A 5,023-nucleotide genomic window follows, 5' to 3' on the forward strand; every position below is an offset into this window, starting at 1 on the left:
TTTTCTCTCAATGTGATTTTACTTTTACAAGAAGCAGGATAAAAATCCTACGAATATTAAAGTGTTTTACTCCTATAAAATGAATTATTTAGCAATCAAATCTTAGTTGACTATCACTCGTGTAGAAAAATGGTCTTCAATAGTTACTTGGGCAGAAAATATAAGAATGAATGAAGTAAAAATTTTAAACTTAGTTTCTTAAGGTTATTCTTCTGTGATGATAACTGTGAACTTTATATGCAACTCCAGTGACTCAAGTAGGCACACCCTCTCTCTCTTTTTTTAACATGGTTTATGGCTAATTATATCAGAGATCCAAAACAGTCTTTTTTACATTTGCATTAATAAGGATGTCACATGACCACATTGAAGTAGAAGTATACATCAAAGGTAGATTAAAGGTTGGTTAAGCATCAAACCATGTTCCATATGTAAATTTATAGCAATGATGTGCTATAGAAAGATAGCTTACCCTCTGTTTCTCTGCTACTAAATAAAATTAAAAATTCACAACTCTGGTTTATGGGATTTTAAATGAATTTGATCTCTCTTTTGGGCAGGGCAAATAAGTGTTTTGTGATGTATTATTTTATAAAAAAAAAAAAAAAAGACCACCGTTCTGGCTCATTTAATTTTGCGAGTGAATGATCTAAGATTAACTACAGACTAGTCAGTGCAGTTTAAAAGCTGAAAGCAATTTTCAGCCATAGATGGTAATGCCACATTCAGTCCACAACCGAATGACTCTAAATGACTAAGCTTCGAGGTCTTTGTATATGACCACAGGGCCTGATAAAGCCATAGGAACACAGTAAAAGCACAAAAATAGTTCCAATTTATTTGGTGCCATCACCTTAATGAGATTAATACAGACGTGTTCATGTGCCTAATTGGTGATTTTGTTTTAACTAGTAATGAAGGATTAAAACTTCAGGCAACAGGCTGCTTGCTGGAAAGAGGATTTGAGAGGAAAACAAGATTTTAATTATAAAAAGGAAACCTGTGAAATATACCACTGCAAAGTTAATAATAATTCTTAAAAAAAGAACTGATTAAAATGGATACCCTGGATTGTTCCTGGCATTTTGGGAGAAAGGGTGATTTTATGAGCAGAGCCACATACTGCTTTTATTTACCAGTAGACCCTTTGGCATACGAAAACATATAAAACTGTTCCTTATAATGAAAAAGTGTTAAAACTGAAAAGCATTGGCCCTCAGGCTACTGTGGAATTTAGAGTATGTAGCATTTTATTCTAATTCATTTTTAATGACTTACTATGACCGAATGACCTGTGGCTAGCTGTCCCACTAAATCCCACAGCATCCCAGTAAACCAGAGCTTCTTTGGAGAAGCTTCACCTATGACTTGCTATGGGTTTGCCTCCCTTCAAAGTCTAGTTGTAACCGTTTAAATGCTAACACTATTAAGCATGCTGCCAAAACACAAACACTCAGCCTAAGTCATTAAAATTTAATTATAAGGGGGCAGCTGAGCCCAGTTTGAGTTTTGAGTCTGAAAAATCTTATTTAAAAAAAAAAAAAACTAATAAACTACCCAACCAAACCTATCAGCATCTGTCTGTACTGGCCCAGTGAACTATATTTAAATAAAATTTCAGGTTTTACCAAAGTTCACATTAAAACATATTTGGGTTATTACTCATCTATCCCAACGGTAAAACGGGCCATTGTTTTACCTCGTCGTTGGTGGTGAGTTGTATAACCTGTGCCTTGTACGTCCCTGCCAGCATGTTAACTTTGTCTCTCAGAACAAATAGTAAAATAAAGGAACTATATCCCTCCACCACCAACTGAATAAAACCATATTATCTAGGTCATTCTCTTCCCCACGAAACTTTGGCCAGTGCTAGTAAGATGTCTTTCTGATTACTTAAAAATCCCTGAAATGCAAGAATTTGGTCTTTGATGTTCTATTATGAACCACTTTAAAAGGACTCTGGGTAGTGATACGGCGCAGTGTAAGATGCTACCTTCCCAGAGAATGAAGACAGAAATATATTTTACATTTCTTGTCAGATTGAACTTTAAGACATCCTGACTGCTTTCTCTATAATTTAAACATCACAGCCAAAATGGCAACATGCTTTGTTCAGTTCCAGTTGTGTGGAGTTTTAGTGCTTCATTGATTCAGAGGAAGGCTGAAGCTGGCACAGGGAGCAGGGCGACGGAATCACAGTCTCACTGCAGCATGTCAAGCCATTATATCTGGGACCAGAATGTCACCGTGGTCTCAATGGTTCGTCAGCTGAAGGATATGGTTAACAAATGTGAAACCAAACTTCAGAGGAGCTGGTTTTCTGTGCTAAGTGATCTGTATTCCCTCTGAATTTACTTTCCCCTAACCCCGTGAAATTAACAGTGCTTTCTGACATTCGACCCCCTGACCTCCCACATAATAAGAATTTAAAAAGCACCATGCATGAGTGTGTCTCTGTAATGCAAAACTGGAAAAAATGACCATGTCACAGTTTTATTATACAAAACCTTCTCAGTCTCCATTGCATGCTTCATATATGAGTGCTCAGTTTAAAGTTATTATAAAGAAAAACACAATTTTAAGAGTAATAATTCACTGTTCGTGACTTTTATAGACAATAAATTGTAGCAAATACATATTGCTACCAAAAAGCTTTGTACTCCGTTAATGCAGATATTTACCAAGATGAGTGTTAAAAATAGTCCGCTAGAAGACTCTGATGGTTCAAAGGAAGGGGTTTCCAGGGAGCCGATTGCCAAGGGTGCAAGTGCATGCACAATGTGTAGGTCTCAAGGTTTAAGAGGCAGAAGCAGGAAAGTGTTATGTGGAAATGATTTTGTGTTATCAGGCTCAGGGGATGACAGCATACAAGAGTAAGAACAAGGTGCTATGTGGCTTTTTCTTCACTGTGAAGTAAAGATTGGCAGCTGGAAGTAAGGCTTACAGACAGACCTGCACACAGGACCTCTTCACCTAGGACTCATAATCACTACTCAAAGGAAAACGCATTTACCAGGGAAAAGCGGCTGTAGCCATCAGAAGTGTGCTTAAAACACCACTTAAATATCACTTTATACGCTATTACTTGCAAACTGTGGCTTCGTATTAAATTATACTTGCATAGGCTTTTGCTTAGGTGCTGATAATGCTTTTGAGGTTGCATTGGTGAAGAAGAATTTAGGCTGCTTTACAAGAGACGTGACCAGAATATTCCATGCAGCTGACAGTGACAGGGTGAAAAATTGCAGAACTGTACTTTCTTTCCCCATATAGATTGTAATTTTAATTGTCATTGTGGCCCTTCTGTTTTAATTATGGGACTTCTTTGATATATACCAGGACATCGTATTGAATGAAAATATGGTGCTATAATAGTCTCTTTATAATTAATGATCACATGTAGATCTCGGTGCATAAAAGGGAAGGAATAAATGAACAATTTATTTAACTAGGTTTTGGATTTCTTTCTGTCTTCCATTGAATATAAAATGATCCCAGGGCTTCTGAGAATGTTTGATATAAGAACTGCACAGGACATCTAATAAAATTACTTTAGGCTGGATTAAAAAACATATTATGTTTTAAAATGTTTTGCCCCATAATGGTAAAATGTATCTATTTACCACATTATTCTTTTAACATTTCATCTGAAACCAAAAAAAAAAAAAATCGTTTAAATTTATTTACAAGCATATTTTAAATGTGTGTATTCTTAGATTTTCCTTGTGGTATAACAGATTCTTACAGGTAAAATGAGGGGTCAAGAAAGAGACTTTTGAAGCTTGATTTATCAAACTGCAAAAAAAAAAATTTTCCTTTGAACTTTTTCTTTCAAAATAGAATAGATCTGTGCTGTATCCTTTCTCTGAAGGAATAAATTTTTTCTTAGTTACTACTAATAAACAGAAGCTGTTTTTCTACAAATCAAAAATGAGTTGTCTCTTCATAGGCAATTTAAGTGCCCTGAAAACTGTGAAGACAAAACGAAAAAACACAGCAAAGGCTTAACATTGTTCTGAAACTATCACGTAACATGCTTACCATATAGAACACTGTGACACAAATATGCTGGGCTCATATACATTTCAAGAGAGCCAGACCTCTATGGATTTCTGGAAAGCAGACTTATTTGTCCAGGGTCTGTCACGGTAAAACAGGAAAATGCCCCCTGACAAGCTTCTGCTAATTTTATTGTGGCACGGAGTCCTGTGCATACATCCTCTACTGTATGACTGCAGTTCAATTGCAGAGCACGATGAAATTGGATCGGCAGAGACAGGGACTACCCTGGGGTCAGCTGTGACCATGCCACTTCTATGTGATGTCTAGTTGGGGTGATGGTGTGTAAATAAACGTAGAGAATTGCAAATCTTGTCATGGCCACGCTGAACAGCTCAAGCATTTAAAGATGGTTGCCCGCAAACCTAACTGGAAGGTGGTTTCTCTGTGTGGTGGCTGAGGAAATACTCAGTTCCTTGCTGGAGTTGTCTTCTTGACATATCTGAAAGTACTGACCCAGCATTATGTTGCTGAAGGGCTTAATCACTAAATAGTTTTTCATTGTAGTGGAAAGTAAAGAAACAAGCTAATCATGTTTGAATATTGTGCTTTTAGAGTTATAGTGCTGATACCAAGGATACTTTTTATTTATATTATCCTACTTTGATTTATTTGTTTTTTTTAAATGAGGTGAAGCATCTTAAAGTCTTACTGTTTATTGAATTTAGCACATTAAAGTTCTATGAGTTCTTGTCATTATTATGAACTTTCCTAATGTTAGAAAATAAAATATTATAGAATTCACATTTTCTGCTTATGAATCTAATTTTATTTAAATACTACTTACAGTACTCATTAAAATATACTTAGGTTTTCCTACCTTCAACTCATAAGATGTATTTTGTACCAGTTTTGCATTTACACATATCTGTTTTTCTGTTACTTTTCCCACATGCCAATTACCTTTCATTACAAATTTATAAAATCATTTACATTTTAGCAGTTTAAATGTTTCTGCTGACAT

This window comes from Delphinus delphis, chromosome 7 (assembly GCF_949987515.2).
Source record: "Delphinus delphis chromosome 7, mDelDel1.2, whole genome shotgun sequence".
NCBI classification, from domain to species: Eukaryota; Metazoa; Chordata; class Mammalia; order Artiodactyla; family Delphinidae; genus Delphinus; species Delphinus delphis.